The following is a 19,861-nucleotide window of genomic DNA, read 5'->3' as shown; positions in this document are numbered from 1 at the left end:
TAATATCTAAAAAAAAAAGAGACGGGAGCAACAGCAATCGTATGGGGATGAATAGTCCAACATAAACAAATGCTTGATGAACCGCCCCCTTAATCCAATCTACCAAATTTTCATTAATAACGACTACTACGATATTATACCATTGATTACATGACACTTAATAACCCTTATCCTCGAGTGGCCTCAGGGCCTTGATAAATGGTGACTCCTATGTTAAAAAAAAAGGATTCAACGAATGTTTACCATCAAATAATCAAAAAAAAAAAAAAAAAAAAAAAAACGTTAAGATTCAAAATTGTTTTCTTCATCTAAATTATGTCTGTTTACTTTTTTTTTTTCCCTCCCCCCCCCCCTACAAACCAGCGAGAATTCTTTGTGGTTACATTCTTCTGTACTTGTTTCGGCATTGGGCCAGCGTCATACATAGAATTAACCACATCCCCAACGAATGCTAATAAGACGCGGCGCTTTTAAACCGTGCTAGCCATTCTTTTTTTTTTTTTTTTTTTTTTTTTTCATGGAGGTCACCACTTATCAAGGCCCGGAAGCCACTCGGGGATAAGGGTTATGGTGTGTACAGTAATCAATGGGATAGTATCATAGTAATCGTTAGTATTGGAGATTTGATAAAGTGTCTTACTTAAGGAGGCAAATCATCAGGAATTTGTTTATGTTAGACTTGAAGACATCCAAGTTGTAGTCAGGTGGGAAACAGGCAAACGGAAGAGAGTTCCACAGTCGTGCACTTCTAAGAAAGAAGCTTTGTTCATGGAATCTACGTTTTCATTTTGGCACAGATAAAGAGTGGGGAAAATTACTGACAGTGGTTTCAGCTAAACGGGTGTTTTTCATGAAAGATTTGTGAGGGGGGACCAGAGATTGGAGCTCGGACGAGCACTTGCCATGGAAATAACAATAAAACAACGACAGACTCACAACGTCTCTTCTATGTGAGAGAGGTTGCAGGGTAGAGAAAAGGGCATCCCCCACTAAGCCACAAAGTCTGTTTTGTACTCTGTCAAGGCAAGATAGGCTGTTTTTAGCAGCTACAGCCCAGATGTGGCAGGAGTACTCCATCCTTGGACGTACTTGGCTTTTATACAGATAGAGAATTGCATCAGAAGTGAGATATCTTGTGGAGCGGTAGAAGGATCCCACCATTTTCCCAGCGTCCCTGGACAACAGACTTGATGTACGTGTTCTATTTCAGATCAGGAGTAAAGGTTAAACCCAGAAGCTTATCAAAACATGGATTCTACCTCTATGGGGATATACATGCAGATTCAGGGACCGCTTGTGAATCCCATATTCCCTTGTTATTCCAGCCAATGAATTTTCTAAACATTCCAAATACATTCTTCTGTAGGTGGACGTCAAAACTGGTATTTATAAGACACTCGGAAAAAAATTACTTTCTTTTATAATGTCCGCCATTTGCAAAATTGATTAAAAGAATGAACATTTCATTTATACAGTCTTAAGAATGTAGTGAACAAAATCGGTGAAGCACTAGGTTGAACCAATTCGTTGATGCCATCAGATTGTGCAGACAGCAACTAATCACATTAACAATTCTTGTGTTGATGACACATAACAGTTCTGTAGAAATTATTTTATGTTAAGATGGGTATTTTATCTAACATGTTCGATGCTCACTATTGAAGGCAAGAAATGAGAATCACAAAACAATAAACTCTACCTGTAAAATTCAAGACCAACTTTATTGGTATACAGGATATTATTGCAAAATAGTGTGCCCAGCTTGTGTCCAACTTTGGAGCTGGTAGTTTGCTTCAATGAAGCGGTAGTTTGAGTCATTTTGCAATCCGTATGTTGTCGTAGTCTGTAGCAGGGAAGGATAAAATAGTTGTGTTCCATAGCATCTCATGGCCCTAAAAAATTGGTAGCAATGCAAACAGGATGCATACCAAAGCTGGAAAATTTACAATCAGAAAAGTCAGTAATGCGGTTGTAGACATCCTGTCTTTTAAGTAATTCGTAGGCTTTTACAGATATGTTCTATACTTCATCCACGGCTAAGATCTGAAACATAGAAGACACTAATGTTAGCGCCCATGTCTCCTTCTTAGAAGAAATAATAAAAATGAGCCCTTCCTTCTTCGCTGGTCTGGAATGAACTGAAAAATCTGAGAATGAAATAGAAATTAGCGCCAAAGGCACGTGACATGTCTGGTTAGATTCGACCAATCAAATCGATCGTTACAATGGCAGTTAGGGCTTGTATTATGACCGTATAATTTCTTACAGTTCATCTATTGTTTCATTGTGATTAACAGTTGTCAGGCATCTATCGTGACGCATGTTTCCATTTAAAAGTTAATGCCAACACAAACTCATTTGGATTTTAATCATTCTTTTCAGTTTTTTTTTGTTTTTTTTTTATAATACACATGTATACCTTCATATTATATAATATCGTATGGATCCTCTTCCAACTCATTCTCTAAAAGGAAAACGCAGCTGTTCCAAATGCGAATACTCTCTTTCAGGGTTCAGTACAAGACAAAGCTTATCCGATATGTACGTCGAGGGGGGGTGCATGAGTGGCACGAGTTCATCAGCGCATAATCCATTAAAATATTCATAAAACAGGCACAGAAATGCAACATTGCGGTGATGGGACAGAGGCTGGAGCCTAGTTGACAAAGTGGGACCTATTAGATTGAAAACTCTTTTTTGAACCCTATCTAAGAAGGAGAGGCTAGTGGTAGATGCACCAACCCAGATGTGGCAACAATACTCCATACATGGGTGAACGGTGGCCAGGATACTCTCAGGTGTGAGTAGTCTTCCAGCTTGATAGAGGGAACAAACCGTCTTTGCAGCAGCCTTTGCAATGTCCTCAATCTATTTGTTCCAGTTCATATTTTCTGTGTAGGCACATTTAACGTTTTATTACAATATCAGAGATGTTTTTAAATAAAAAGATGAAAGGAGATTCCATGAACGAAGCTTCTTTCTTAAAACGGCATGCCTGTGGAACTCTTCCATTTACTTGCTTCCCAGCCGACTACAACAAGGTTGTCTTCAAGTCCAAGATAAACAAATTGGTGATGACCCGCCCCATTCAGTAATCCAATTTACCAAATTCCCATTACTAACGATTACAATATTATCCTATTGACTACTGCAGGCTCTATAACCTTTATCCTCGATTGGCCTCCAGGCCTTGATAAGTGGCGACTCCTATATAAAAAAAGGAGATGTTAAACACACCTCACCATAACCAGCACCATCATCATCTTAGTAAAGACCTTCTCAGTGGTTAGCAAGGTTAATATCACAGTCACTGGAGGATTTTAGTTACGATTTTTAGCACTTCAACTTAGCTCCATTTTCTGTGTAGGAATTGCATAGTCATAGTAGATGGTGTATAACTTACTTCCAACTGTTTTTTCTGGTATACGTTTTCAAAATTTTCTATCTGTGTTGCATATCGGTTTCATTGAGAGACTTTTATTATACTTAGATGATGAACGTTCTTTTGTTTACGTGTTAAGAAGTGTAAGAGTCTTAGGAGGGATGAAGAGACAGTCTTATTATATAGCTTGTTGTATCTTGGTGAGAGGGTTTATTAAGAGGGATGTTGATGTACTCAGAGAGAGGTGTGAAGTTCTAAGAGACTTGTTGTAGAAGAGATTGTTCATGTTATGAGAGATTCTTATATATTAAAATGTTCATTCCTTGTTGTGTAGAATGGAAGAAGACGACTCTTGGAGTGAAGTTCGGACATTGTGTAGACATGATGATGTTGAGATGTGTATGTAAATACATATAACACAAATATATAATACAATTGGACTTTACCTTTCTTAAGAATCATAAGACACAAGACGAGCTTTACAAAAAACACTTGATGGTTTATTCTTCACACGGCCGTGATTCCATCATCAAGAATTCAAAGTTTCACATTTTTTTCTTGAAGTGACGTCTCGCTTCCAGACGTCTGACTGTCCCTGAGTTTTCTCACTGACTGACTTCTAACTAAAGTTTTTCTCTATTCCTAGAACTTTCTATTTTCCGTGACGTCATACACATGTTAAAACATGTGCATTCTTTCACGTGTCCTGGACATACGTGTCCAAAACTTTTCCTATTTCTCAGTAACATATTTATCCAATATGTTAAAAACATTATCTTATAAGCTGCATTCTTTCAATTTAAAATTTCATAACAAACTTGATAGTTAACATTCTTTCCTTGAAATATTTATCTATATTTTAAACAAATGTTTGTTTTACATTTTTAAATTCTCACACGTAATCTATTTCTAAACTAAATTACGAGGTTCGAATTTGTCTATTGCCATTCATTTTCATTTTAAACTAAATTCTCCATTTTTATACTTACATGAAAAGGGGACAGCCCTTATCATGTAACATCTGGAAGCTTTTATGTTTCATGATAGCAAAGAAGTGTTAAAACTAAAATAATTTCTTGAAATAAATTATTTCATATTTCGTTTTATGTTTACTGACTTCCGTTCCTTATTTAGGTAAACAGAGTCCACTTCCGGCATCTTACTACTGATGCAATTCTCTATCTATATAAAGGCCAAGTACGTCCAAGGATGGAGTATTGCTACCACATCTGGGTAGGAACTGCTAAAAACAGCCTATCCTGCCTTGACAGAGTACAAAATAGACTTCGTAGCTTAGTGGGGGATGCCCTTTTCTCTACCCTGCAGCCTCTCTCCCACAGAAGAGACGTTGCGAGCCTGTCTTTGTTTTATCGTTACTTCCATGGCAAGTGCTCGTCTGAGTTCTAATCTCTGGTCCCACCCCTCGCCAATCTTTCATGATAAACACCCGTCTTACAGAAACCGCTGCCAATAATTTTCCCCACTCTTTATCTGTGCCAAAATCAAAGCATAGATTCCATGAACAAAGCTTCTTTCTTAGAAGTATATAACTGTGGAACTCTCTTCCGTTTGCCTGCTTTCCACCTGACTACAACTTGGATGTCTTCAAGTCCAACATAAACAAATTCCTGATGAACCGCCTCCTTAAGTAAGACACTTTATCAAATCTCCAATACTAACGATTACTACGATACTATCCCATTGATTACTGTACACGCAATAAACCTTATCCCCGAGTGGCTTCCGGGCCTTGATAAGTGGTGACCTCCATGTAAAAAAAAAAAAAAATTTATGCATTTGAAGCTCAATATTTATAAGACTAAGAAATGTTCTGGAAATTATAAGAACTATGGCACTAAAAATTTTACTCACGTGATACAAATATATTTTACTTTTTAATTTTTTTTCTTTTTCAAGTAGTTTATTACGGGTGCAATTATTTAAAAGTTTAATTTAATTATTAATTCATTGAAATTTTCATTAATTTAATTACATTTTAATTATTTATTTACATTTTAATTTATTTAAATTTGGAGTATTAATTTATTTAAATTTTAATTATTAAGTCATTTAAATTTTAATTATTAATTTATTTAAATATAATATACACATAAAACTGTCACATGATTTGTGCAACAGTTTTTATTGCACAATTGTGCCAAAAAACTTAATGAATTGATTTGATAAACCCGTAAAAAATCAGCTTTCCCTCATTTTTTGTCTTTGTTTTTAATGATTTTTATATTGAAAAAAATCTACAACAATACTATATATATAAAAATATATGTGTAAAAAAAAAAAAAACTTTGCGCACTGAATTTTTGGACATAAGCGAATGATGCATATTTAACATTTTATTACAATATTAGATATTATTTTAAAGATGAAAAGCGATGTTAACACGCCTTACCACCACCACCGTCATTATCACAAAGATCTCCTCGCTGGCTAGCAAGGTTAATATCACAATCATTGTTGAAAAGGCCGGAGGATTTAGTTACGTTTTTTTAGCACTTCAGTTTAGAATGATAGATGCGCTCCATTTAGCTGCAAATGTATTTCAGTTCGACATTTGCTAAACTGGTTTTAAAAATAAAACCGATTTTCTACTTAAACATATCAATCAATAATAGATTCATTATATTTTTATTAGTGATGGGACGATTCCAAAATTTTTCCCGATTCCGATACAATTACCGATTCCTTTCAAAATTTCCGATTCCGATCCTTTTAAAATTTATACATATTTACTTAGAGATTAATTTATATGGGCTACTAACTCTCCATCCTAAATTCTAAAATTATTTTGTTTTTAGTGGGTTCACAAATATCGCTTAAAAGTAGAATTTCAATGCGGGTGGGGGGTACTTTTAAATGTAGATATAATTTCTTTTTCAATTTGAAAAATTTCTAATTGTTTTCTCTTTATTTATTTTATCCAGACTTTGATAAATTCATGTATATTTTAACTTTTGCTACCCCCCCGCCCCCCCCCCCCGAGAATGATACCATAAAAAACAGACAGTGTCAGACAAAATGGCTCCAGGAAAATAAAATAAAACTCACCCAGTTGTTTGAAATCTTCTAACATTAAACTGTGAACTCCCTGGGAAGCTGCCTGTAAACATTTGGCAACTAGGTGCAAAAAAATACTTGGTCGTTTGATAAGGGAATGGACAAGTGACCTCTAAGACATTTATTTAAACCAATAAAAAATGAAATGAAAGTTGAAAGCGATTCCACTACAAAAATACAAAACAAAATTAATTGCTTTTTTTTTTCGCCATTCCTTGTCATATCTGCCAATGCCTAGTAAGGGAGCAGACAAAAACCTAACCAAAATCCAACACTATTATATTCTACTTTTGATTTAATTAGCAATAATGTTTGATATTATTTTTCTGGACAAAATATTTCTTTAAATCTAAACAATTTTTTTCAATACCTTGAAAATAAACTGCATTCTTCTAAAGGTTATCTAGCGAATTTTCGCAAAGTTTCAAATTTTGTTTATTTTACGCAGATAAAATAAATTTAGATCTTCTTTTAATGTTATCATGATCTATAGAGGTTAGTTTTACTAATAGTTTAAAAGGAATAAATATTTATCAACGGTATCAGCAATGAAAAATTAACATAATAAAATATTAAAAGAATCGGAAATTCGGCACAAATTTTTCCGATTCCGATTAATCGGTACAACACTAATTTTTATAGCATTTTTTTCTCTTCTATTGAAAAAAAAAAAAAAAAAAAAAAAAAAAAAAGAGAGAAGAATCCTATTCGCTTATTCTGTCATCAGATCTTTATTCAAGAAATTCTTATCATACGAGTCATGTACAAGGTGGAACGATAAAAGTGTCGCCCTCAAGAAAAGAACACTGCAGCTTTAATTTAAAACTTTTATTTAAAAAATCAATTCAGGTAACTTGATTATGTAGTAGAGCTGACACCTATTCAATTTAGCCACCTTCAGCCTCCATCACCACCTTGATATGGGTCCGGAACTAGGAGCATGCCTTTTCCACAAGCGCCAACAGAAAGTCTGAATACTCAGTGGACGGCTGCAACCAAGTTGGTTTTGATGTTGTGAGATGTCGTGTTGGTGATGTTCTCGACGTATGATCAAACGAAGTAGTCCAGTGGGTTCAGGTCGGGGAAGAAGGGGGACCAATGAGAGAAAGGTACAAAGTCGTAGCACTCCTCCTGAAGCCAAGCCTGGGTTTCTTTGAACTTGTGGGCTGGCACAAGGGCCTGCTGCCACACCCAAGGTCTGCTAGCAGCCACCTGATTGCACCAGGGCACCACCACACTCTTCAGCACATCCAGGTACACTTTGGTGTTGACTTTCAAGCCGACTTCGAAGATGTGGCCCTCACTTGAAACCACACCAAAGACCATAACCGTGACTGGAAACGTTTTCATCATCCTGGGCATGTCCATTATTCATGGCAATCCAGCGATGCATTTTGTGGGTGATGGCTATAGTTCTGTTGTCATAGCATGAATAGGTTGTGGAGCATGAATTGTACAGTGGAACATCTCCGATTTTGCTCGTTGAATATCGTGTCCCTTTCAGGTATGATAGAGGGCTCCTATCACTCGAGATTTGTACACAACTGGCCAACAAGTAGATGGCCTGCAAAAACAAAAAACAGTTTCTCATTAAACGGAAATAGAATCGTGTCATCTTTTCTATGGTGACAATTTCATCGTTTCACCTTGCATTAAAAATAATTTCCTACTGGCGGGACCTCTCGAAATTTCACAGGGGACTCATTTATATGTAATATATTGATTTTGGGATTCTGTAGATGTTTAGTGTAAATGAAGACGCTCTGCTATTATTGTACCTATTTACTATGCCTCCCCACGGGACAGAGTTAGACACCAGGGTCGTTTTTTAACGTGGAGAAAAGGTACAAAAATAAAAATTGTCTCAGTTGTGAAGGATTTCTCCTCCACTGAAAGAGAACAAGAAATAGAAGTGCAGCATCTGAAGAACAGATACTACACTTTGATCTTGACCAAAAGGCCGAGAAAAACTGCAAAAGTATTTATCCAAGCTAGCACGAACGCCCGGCAAAGTCCAGTCGTAAAGTATGCTTAAATATGATATTTTAATTCTTGAAGATTTCGTATATATTATTATAGAGTTAATGTTCTATCGATTTTTATATATTACTAGCGAGGGGTACCCGGCGTTGCCCGGGTGTTTTTTGTGGTATGTGAAAAAAAACAGGTGCCAGTGAAAAAAAAACGAAGCCTTCACGACGCAGTTGGAAAATAGTGAAGTGTTTAAAAAAAAAAAACAGGTGCGCGTTTTTGATTGACGTGACGGCGATAGGTATTCAGCAGTTACGATTTTGTGCGGGACAGTTTTGAATAAATTGGTTTGTTTGTTTTTAAAAACCCGCTCCCCTGTTTATTAGGAGCGAAATGAAAGCTACAATCTGATATGACGAAGTCGACATTGACCAAACTGGCTCTGGGCCTGTTGGATTTATTTGCTTCCCCACTGAGCAAATTAGGCACAAGGCCGTGGTTCTGGGCCTGTGATTAGAGTCGAGGTTCGCTTTTTTTATACCGAAAACCGAATGTAACGTGTGCCGATGCGGCAAATGTCGAATAATTAACGTTTGAAAGTCAATAAAATTAAATAGACAGCCGAGCTCCGTGGATAATTCGTAGATATTACAATTTATAGATGATATAAAAAGTTTTAAAAAGTTGTGAAACGAGCAAGCGCTTCTTTGAAAGAAGCCTTTCGTGGACATCGAAGAAAAGCGAACACACATACATTTTCGTTTATATATATATAGATAAAGTTGCGATTTCAAAAATAAAAAAAATATACCCATATGACTTGGGTGCATTAGCTTGAATCGAAACCAAAATAAAAACTTATGAAAAAAAAAAAAATATATATATATATATATATATATATATATAACTTAAGTTCCTTCAGCCATAATCGAAACCAAAATTATTTATAAAAAAAAATAGATGACTTAAGTGCCATCAGCTATAATCGAAACCGAAACTTATGAAGAATTCTTAGTAAAGTTATTTGTGACAAGAAATGGAAGTACATAACAATTAAACGACCCGGATGTAAGCATGACACAGAAAATAACACACACTATCATATTAATATATAGCTACTATCGATAATGTTTGCCAGTCATTTTTATGACTTATGCTTGAATCATATTTTAAAACCTGACATAAATCAAATTCATGTCAAAGGTATAATTATTTTGTGAAGGTGATGTTTTAAGCTCTATTTATGAGAGCCAAATAGCTCAGTTGGGAGAATACAATTTCTATAAAAAAAAGATCTGATGTTTTGAAATGAGACAAATTTCGCAATGTATTTATGTTTGAAAAAATTGTGACTGATGGACGCACAAAATCACAAAATAAGTCAATGTTTAAACCGTTAGTTTATATTTAACCAAAGAAAAGCATTACCGAAAGTTACAGCATTAAAAATCTTAATATTAGTCACTCATCTTACTGCCTTTTACTTAAACAGAAATACAATTTACCATGTGGATGCATTATCACTGCTGCAGTGCTGCAATTCTAAAACTTTTTTTTTAACAGTAATTTCACCTGAAACTGTGCCACATTTCATTTGAACATCTACATGTCAATAAGTCAGTTAGGGAAACAGGGACCCAGAAGGGAATTCCAAAATCTAGCAGTTTAAGGGAAGAAAATATTTGAGTAGAAGGCTTTCAGGCATCTAGAGATATGTTTAGTGTAGAGGTGGGATTTTGCTGTCTGTCGGGTTCGTTGGAAGTATATACATCGAAGGATTACAAGTGCTTTGAGTTTGTCAGACTGCATTCCATTAAAGAGACACAACATTTTGACGATGAGACAAAGGATGGATTTTTTTTTGATAATACGTGGCCTATTAGGTTAGAGACTCTTTTTGGACCAGTGGTAAGAGCGAGAGACTAGTGGCAGATGCAACAGCCCAAATGTGGCAACAATACTCCATTTAGAGATACAGGATACCCTCAGGTGTTTAATTTTTTTTATCACAGTAGACAGAACCCACTTTCTTGACAGTGTCCTCAAGGTATTTGTTCCAATTCATATTTGCCTGTGAATGTTAAGCCGAGAAGTTTGAATAAATAAGCTATCAGTCATGGCAACCCATGGCTGACACAGTAATTATTAAAGGAAAGAAGATAGAGTCCGCAAGGACCCGTAGCACAGTCGTTAGAATACTTGGAAAAATTAATTGTAAAAGTGATATTCTCTTGAGGGTTCAATCCTCAGTGTGAGCAACCAAAAAATAGAATTACGAATTACTTAGGACCTCTATCCAGTTATGGCTGATGGAACAAGAGCATGCTACCCCCGTAAAAGTAAATAAAGGGTTCTGTTCGAAATTCCGTCCAAATTCCCAAGTTTGGCAGAAACATTCCAGAGTTCAACAAGATACGCCTGAAGAAGGTCGTAGGTTACATCAACACGTGAAAATCACACTTAAGATGAGAACAGTAGCAGATGAATCCAAATAATATGAATTCAATAGATTTTCAACTTTAGATAATCTTTCGGTTAGACGATGCCAGTGGCGGTATGCTATTTGATCCATGATGCAGGGATGCAGGAAATAACTGTTGGATTTATTTTTCTTGAACTTTCTGAACGAAAAATTTGAATATTTAGTTTATAGCACAATGCATGCTGGGTAACACAACAACGTCAGTCACAACACTTGATATTCAACGCATTTGTGTTTCTTGCAAGTAAAGCTACCAGTTAAATAAAGTTGTCAAATATTCATCCTCAGTCTGTCCATCATTTTAAATCCTCTTATAATACTCTTTCATCGATGCCTCCGTTCAGTCTCGAAAGACAAAGGATACCCCCTGTAGTGGCAGCTGCACATGCAAATGTGAGGCAAGGGTCGCGCAATCACCAACCACACCTCTCCTGAATCGGCATTGTTTAAGTGCAGTGGCATGGAGAAGACCAGAACGACTGGAAACAATGCCGAGATAAGCAGAGAGCACATACAGCACATGAAAGTCCCAAATGGTCACCCATTTAGTACTGACCAGGTTCAACGTTGCTTAACTTTGGTGATTCAGAAAAAAAGAAATCGGAATCGGTAATTGGATCGGATTCGGAAAAAATAATTTGAATTGGCATAAAACTACTTGCTACTCTCTCTCTCTCTCTCTTCTGTCTCTTTATTATCAAAGTGCTGAAAAGTGCCACAGTAAAATTAACCCATCCAGGAACAGATATCCCAGCTAGAATACAGCTATAAATTAATTATTTCCTTCATAATTCTTATTTAATTATTACTACTAATTAATTCTTATTTAATTATTACTACTAATTAATTCTTATTTAATTATTACTATTAATTAATTCTTATTTATTTATTACTACTAATTAATTCTTATTTAATTATTACTATTAATTAATTCTTATTTAATTATTACTATTAATTAACTCTTATTTAATTATTACTACTAATTAATACTTATTTAATTATTACTACTAATTAATACTTATTTAATCATTACTACTAATTAATACTTATTTAATTATTACTACTAATTAATACTTATTTAATCATTACTACTAATTAATTCTTATTTAATCATTACTACTAATTAATTCTTATTTAATTATTACTACTAATTAATTCTTATTTAATCATTACTATTAATTAATTCTTATTTAATTATTACTACTAATTAATTCTTATTTAATTATTACTACTAATTAATTCTTATTTAATTATTACTACTAATTAACACGACTTTTCCAATCTATCCCTTTTCCCTAATTGTACGTCAATGGGCGAGCAAACCTCTAAATTAATTACTTATCTAAGACCTACCGCTGCTTTGTCATGCTGAATATCATCCCCCCCGGGGGGTTCGCTCACAAATTAAGGTTAAAAAAAAATTTTAAAAAGCATCAGTCGGGTTTTAAGGACATTAAAATGGCGTAGCTCAACATGAGCAGATAATTAATTCCAGTGAATTAAACATAAAAAAATTTTTTTTTTTTTTTTTTTTTTTTTACATAGTGATCACCACTTATCAAGGCCCGGAAGCCAGTCAGGGATAAGGGTTATTGCAAGTACATTACGTTAGCGTGGAGATTTGATGAAGTGTTTACTTAAGGGGGCGGTTCATTAGGAATTTGTTAACGTTGGACTTGAAGACATCCAAGTTGTAGTCCTGTGGGAAGCAGGCAGACGGAACAGAGTTCCACAGGCGTGCAGTTCTAAGAAAGAAGCTTTGTTCATGGAATCCGCGTTTACTGGAACCGGTGTGTCAACCTGATTAAATACTCTTCATCATAAACCATCCATCAGAATACATCATAATACATCATCATAAACCATCCATCATAAGCATCATAAACCATCCTTCATCATACATCATAAACCATTTGTCATAATAATACATCATAAACCATCCTTCTCCTTAACTCTTATCCGTCAGTGAACTTTCCAACTTGGATACTAGTTATTAAAATATAAGAAAACTTATATCTCTAACCAAATCTTCGTTTTAAATATCATTTGTTGGAAACAGCCTTCACAAGACGGACACAAATCTATGAAAATTACTGCTTCTGGCGGTTCATTTCAATCTTAATTACAGAAGAAATTTATTTTTAGCATCTTCTCTTCTACTAAAGTTCATCTCTGAGATAACATTGTATTAAATAAATCGTTATTTGCAAATGACCTTTAATAAGACAATTCCAGTCAGAACAACCTATTCACTCTGCTAGCTTTCAATGGTTAATTTCACTCAGAAAAATGCCAATAGACGAGAAAGGAATCTACAAAAGGATTTTCATCTCTTCAATTCGAAAGTGAATATTAAAAAAATGCTACGTCTATGTGAAGTCTTGTTTTAACAGTTGTTCAAAATCCCATCAAATCCTATGAACAGATACATCACTATCTTTCACAAACATTCGTAATTGATCAAAGATTTCAGCATTTTTTTTTGTTTGCCTTAATATTTGTTAAAAAATATACAGATACTTTTAACAGTAACAATCAATACTCCTATAATTTTTTTTTGCCTTAACATTTGTTAAAAAATATACAGATACTTGTAACAGTAACAATCTATACTCCTATAATTTTTTTTTTGCCTTAATATTTGTTAAAAAATATACAGATACTTGTAACAGTAACAATCTATACTCCTATATTTTTTTGTGTGTGTATTGGTATTCATATTAAAAACCCTTTTTTCTATTTATTTAAAAAGAAAATACAACTTGAATTTTAATTAGTTCCCTATTAGTTTTTTCGGTTTTCTTTTTTTTTTTTTTCCTTAACATTTGTTAAAAAATATACAGATACTTGTAACAGTAACAATCAATACTCCTATAATTTTTTTTGCCTTAATATTTGTTAAAAAATATACAGATACTTGTAACAGAAACAATCTATACTCCTATAATTTTTTTTTGCCTTAATATTTGTTTAAAAATATACAGATACTTGTAACAGTAACAATCTATACTCCTATAATTTTTTTTTGCCTTAATATTTGTTAAAAAATATACAGATACTTGTAACAGTAATAATCTATACTCCTATAATTTTTTTTTGCCTTAATATTTGTTAAAAAATATACAGATACTTGTAACAGTAACAATCTATACTCCTATAATCTTTTTTTTGCCTTAACATTTGTTAAAAAATATACAGATACTTGTAACAGTAACAATCTATACTCCTATAATTTTTTTTTTGCCTTAATATTTGTTAAAAAATATACAGATACTTGTAACAGTAACAATCTATACTCCTATATTTTTTTGTGTGTGTATTGGTATTCATATTAAAAACCTTTTTTCTATTTATTTTAAAAGAAAATACAACTTGAATTTTAATTAGTTCCCTATTAGTTTTTTCGGTTTTCTTTTTTTTTTTGCCTTAATATTTGTTAAAAAATATACAGATGCTTGTAACAGTAACAATCAATACTTCTATAATTTTTTTTTTGCCTTAATATTTGTTAAAAAATATACAGATACTTGTAACAGTAACAATCAATACTCCTATAATTTTTTTTTGCCTTAATATTTGTTAAAAAATATACAGATACTTGTAACAGTAACAATCTATACTCCTATAATTTTTTTTTGCCTTAATATTTGTTAAAAAATATACAGATACTTGTAACAGTAACAATCTATACTCCTGTAATTTTTTTTGCCTTAATATTTGTTAAAAAATATACAGATACTTGTAACAGTAACAATCTATACTCCTATATTTTTTTGTGTGTGTATTGGTATTCATATTAAAAACCTTTTTTTCTATTTATTTAAAAAGAAAATACAACTTCAATTTTAATTAGTTCCCTACTAATTTTTTCGGTTTTCTTACAGGTTGGTTGGTTGTTTTTATTTTACGGCATATCAACCCTTTTCGGGTTATTTAATGCCGAATCCAAAGATTTTGAAAAAAAAATTTTAATAGAATATATTTGTTGTTTTCAAATCAGTTTCTATTTAATCCATAGTTGGGATCCTAACCGGTACTACCACTCCGGGCCAGAGTGGACCTGAGAGCAATGGTAATTAAAAGGTAGCTCCACACTCCCCAAAGCCCACAAGCTAGGGCCTCACCACTGGATATAGTTTAAGGTCATATCCAGGACCCGTTTTCCTACGGGATAATCGTCTTTAGTTAACTATTACGCGTAATTATATTCATGCAGATATTCTACATGGCTTATTCTTGTATAATATTTGTGTAAAAAGGTTACAGTAAACACAAACCTCTTTCTATATATATTTATGTATGCGTATATATTTGTTTAAAAAATTTTGCCTATCAAACTCTTCTGTCACTTTTTAGTTTACATACATGAAACTTAATAGATAGGATATTCGAACCCATGCAAAACTTTATATTTGAGGAAAATCCGTGCAAAAGTGTGAAAATTAAAGAAATTAAATTTTCCAGGTTACGAATATACATGCGTAACGTAGTAGCTATTGGTTCATGTTTTAATGTTTAGCCTTGCAGCAAACATGTCTTCATAGATCAGGCATTAACGTCAAAGGAAAAAGTAAATTGTTAGCTTTATTTTTTGGTTTAGATTTTCAGTGGTGGGGGCAGGAGTCTTTTTTTTTCTTTTTTTAACTTTAAATCATTACTATATATTGGGTCCAATATAATAATAAATACGAAACCTACAATAATCAAAATATTATATTTAAACATATTTTATGACCGGACAATGCCCGGTGGCCTGCTAGTATATTAAGAAAAACAAGTTTCTTTTAAATTCTTATTGATAAAGACATTTCTGAACATCTGTTAAGGTGAACAAAACGGAAGATCCTCCCCATGTCGTAGTGGGGAGTTTTATTTATTTCTAGAACCTTGAAGGCTACACTGACAAAGGCTTTACTTCCAGTAGGTTCAACCAATCATGTAACCTTCAAAAGTAAAAAAAAAAAAAAAAAAAAATGGATTTCCAGGTTGAGGGTTGAGCTAATAACTTCACTCTGCTTCTGTCCAGCTCTTAACATGATTAACGGATTCTGTTAATGTTCTGGCAATTTCGTCTGGCTGTCAATTAACTTGATTTGTTAAGCCATTGACTACCAGCCCATACGACATTCAAAATCACAACATATTCATCACTCAATCAGTCCAGAAACGAACTTATTCACAATTGGCACCATTCTTGACCAGTCTTGTCCAATCATTTTCATTTTCATCATCCTTTTCATGACATGAAAGTAGCTGTCCTTTAACCACACTGTGACGTCAACATCAAACCATTATTGTTGCAGAATAGAGTTGACCAGATATTAAACACAACACTGTAGACAGACTTTATAATTGTCCCAAATACACAAAGAACTTCCATTGTAAAATCTGGAAGAATGGGCCAACCAACAGAGCCAACAGTGCTAAGTATTTGTGGAACTGTCTTCCGTTTGCCTGCTTTCCAGCTGACTACAATATGGTTGTCTTCAAGTCTAACGTAAACAAGTTCTTGATGAGCAATTTCACTTAAGTTAACAAATTTACCGAATTTCCATTACTAACAATTACTATATTGTCCAATTGACTACTGTACACTCTTTAACCCTTATCCTAGAGTGGCCTCTGAGCCTTGATAAGTGGTGATGCCTATGTAAAAAAAAAAAACCAAAAAAGAAACCCCAAATAAACCGTTTATTTTTATATTTTGCAAAATTCCTGTGTTTTCTATATTTCTTTGACTTAGATCGGAAGGTTCTAAGACGAACCTCTACAAATTGATCCTATTGCTAAATCTATAATAGTGAAAGTGTGCGTGTTAGTGTGTGTGTGTGCATTTTTTTTGTGTATATCCGCCAAAAGCTTTTTTTTTAGGGGGGGGGGGCCTCAATGAGGGTCACTCCTTAAAACTTTTTATATACTGTCTAAATCATAATATATACAAGTTACGAATGGAGGTTGCCTCTATCTTTAATTTGCCCGACTTTTACACGCTATTTTTGAGAGTTTTTTTCAATTGCCGCGTCTTTGTTTCACTTTTCAGTATAAAAAAGCGAAACTGAATCCGTATCCGCAGTTCCCCGGCACTCGTTGCATGGACGTCCAGAAAAGCAATAAAGTTTGATCAATGCGGGGAGAACCTCTTATATCAGACAATTGCTATTCATTGGGACACTCCCCTTCTTATAGGGAGCTGGTTTCCCCCTCCCCAACATCTTGGGAAAACAAACAGCCAAAGTTGGGGAAAGAAAACAAAAACAAAACAGTCTCGCAGCGAAAGTTGACTGCAGGATATGTTTGACCTCATTATCATTAAAATCGTGCATTTAAGTTAAATTAAATCACATTTCTGTTACTCTGTCATAGTGGGCGAGTGGGTCACATGTCAGAATTTCTTTTCACCTTCACCTCAAGGTTCGATCCTACCTACCTACCTACCAGAACTTTTTTTTTTTCTTTTACCACACGGGCGACGCCGGGCAGTGTTTTTGTTTTTCCGATTTTTTAAAGTTTAACATCGTTTTTTTTTTTTTTTTGTGACTCCCTCCCTCACCACCAAATAAAAAACACACACACACACACCTCCAAACACCCGGGCACCTCTGCTAGTCTTCTATAAATCTATACAATCAAATATACAAAGGACTGGCTCTATCTTTGTTAACTACTGAAGCAGTAAAATATGTTATAAAGTATCAAATTAAAAATAATAACATTAGAATTGTTACTGTTAAACTTATTATATGAATTTCGTGATCCGTTCGAAACAGTGAAAGTTATTTTGAAGTTGAGAAGTAAGATTTAAATGATCCAATCACACTAAGCTGATCCAGTGTTACAATTTTGAAAATTCCTTTTAGAAAAAAATAAAAAATGAAAAAAATCTAAAAAAATGTATTATGTCAGGTGGAACGATAAAATTGTCGCCCTAGAAAAGTCAACTTGATGCCATTTCTGCTTGATAAAACCCAGTTTTCTTATTTTTTTGTTGCAGACTATCTACTAGCTGGCCAGTTGTGTACAAATACTAAGAGCAATAGGAGCTTTCTATCATGTCTGACAGTGACACAATGTTCAAGTGAGATCGGAGATGCGCCACTGTATAACTCATGCTCTCTACTGATCCAAGTTATGACAACGGAACCACTTCCCACACCCTAAAAATGCATCGCTGGATTGCCACGAATAACAGGGACATGCCAAAGGTGATGAAAACTAATTTTATTGCCATGGTTATGGTTTTCTGTGTGGTTTCAAGTGAGGGTCATATCATACCACCTCACATCTTCGAAGACAGCGTGTAAGTTAACACCAAAGTGTACCTGGATATGCTGAAGAATGTGGTGATCCCCTGGTGCAATCAGGTGGCCGCTGGTAGACCCTGGGTGTGGCTAGCGTACAAGTCCAAAGAGATCCAGGCTTGACTTCAGGAGTGCTACGACTTTATACCATTCTCTCACTGGCCTCCCCGACCTGAACCTGATAGACTACTCCGTTTTGTCATTTGTCGAGACCATCACCAACATGACCTCCTACAACACCAAAGCTAGCCTGATCACTGCCATCCGCTAAGTATTCACAGAGTTTCTGCCGGCGTTTGTGGAAAAGGCATGCTTCCAGTTCCAGACCTGTATCAAAGCAATGATTGAGGCTGAAAGCGGCTACATTGAATAGATGTCAGCTCTACTACATAATCAAGTTACCTGAATTGATTTTTTCAATAAAAGTTTTAAAATAAAGCTGTAATGTTTTTTTTTGTTTTTTTTAGGGCAACAATTTTATCGATCTACCGAGTATTATTAAAAAATGTTCATGAGCATTAGATCAACAAAAATATTGACCACGTAAAAAAAATTTGCTATCCATTTAATAAAAATGGAAACATTAATCAAATCCAACAGATTTTTTTTTTTTTTTTTTTTTTTTTTTTTCAAACAAATCAAATATTGATTCATTGTTCTTTTTTGAGTTACTTTCTTCCTTTCATGATTGAAACAGATTATTACCTAATGAACCTCAATAAGAATTCATTCATCTTTTCCAAGACTTCCGATCAAAATTCCATCATTTTGAACTAACAAGCCATGTTCGCTTAACATTTGGCTATTCTCATATTTTTTTTGTTGATTGATTTTTGGACACAAATTCTAGGTCAAATCCCTTCAACTATTATGAAAGCCCAGTGAATCAACATAGCCTGATCATTTAGAGCAGAAACTTAAAACTGTCAATATTGATCCAGCCATGATTTAAGCATAAACTTACATAGTTGCATCGGTTACACTTTATTTAACTATTCGATTTATCAATATTGCATATGTCGAGGAGCAAGAATTCTTTAGCTGTTTTTTTTTATGTTTCAAATCATACTATAAACATTCCTATATCCTTGATATACTAACATGAAAGCAAAGATACGGTTAAAACAAACGTCCATTTTTTTTTTTTCATAGTTATGCCAGATAAATAGCAATATAACTCTCTCAAAATGTGGGTAAAATAATGTTGAATGTTAAGTTTTTATTTTGATAAATTAATATACGCAATATTTAAAGAGGTTGAAAAGAATGTATTTAATTACATTGAGAGAATTGCCAGGACTGCTGCGAAAAAGGTATGTTCTCTCTACCGTGCTAGAAAGCTACTAACACCGGAAAGTATCCTGTACCTCTATAAGGCCACCATTCGCTCATGTATGGAGTATTGTTGTCATATTTGGGCTGGTGCATCTGCTACTAGTCTCTCATTCCTAGACAAGGTTCAAAAGAGTTGCCAACCTGATAGGGCCTGAACTGTCATCTAAGCTTCAGCCTCTGTCCCATCGACGAAATGTTGCATCCTTCTGCCTGTTCTACAAGTACTTCAGTGGTGAATGCTCTGACGAACTGCAAGCACTTGTACCCCCTCGACGACGTAAATACCCTTGACAAACCCGACAAGCAGCAAAATCCCAC

The 19,861-nt window shown here is 34.2% G+C and overlaps 1 protein-coding gene and 1 pseudogene across 4 annotated transcripts in view; both read right to left on the bottom strand.

Moving 5' to 3' along the window:
• The window catches only part of LOC145284013 (phosphatidylinositide 4-phosphatase SAC2-like), a 697,431-nt gene that overhangs the window by 510,206 nt on the left and 167,364 nt on the right, over positions 1 to 19,861 (bottom strand). The window lies entirely within an intron of this gene.
• LOC145284224 (U2 spliceosomal RNA) lies at positions 8,297 to 8,429 on the bottom strand (annotated as a pseudogene).

The sequence above is a fragment of the Euprymna scolopes genome, chromosome 8 (genome assembly GCF_053919585.1).
Source record: "Euprymna scolopes isolate OS-2025 chromosome 8, ASM5391958v1, whole genome shotgun sequence".
Classification (NCBI taxonomy): domain Eukaryota; kingdom Metazoa; phylum Mollusca; class Cephalopoda; order Sepiida; family Sepiolidae; genus Euprymna; species Euprymna scolopes.
This window is presented reverse-complemented; position numbering and strand designations above follow the sequence as displayed.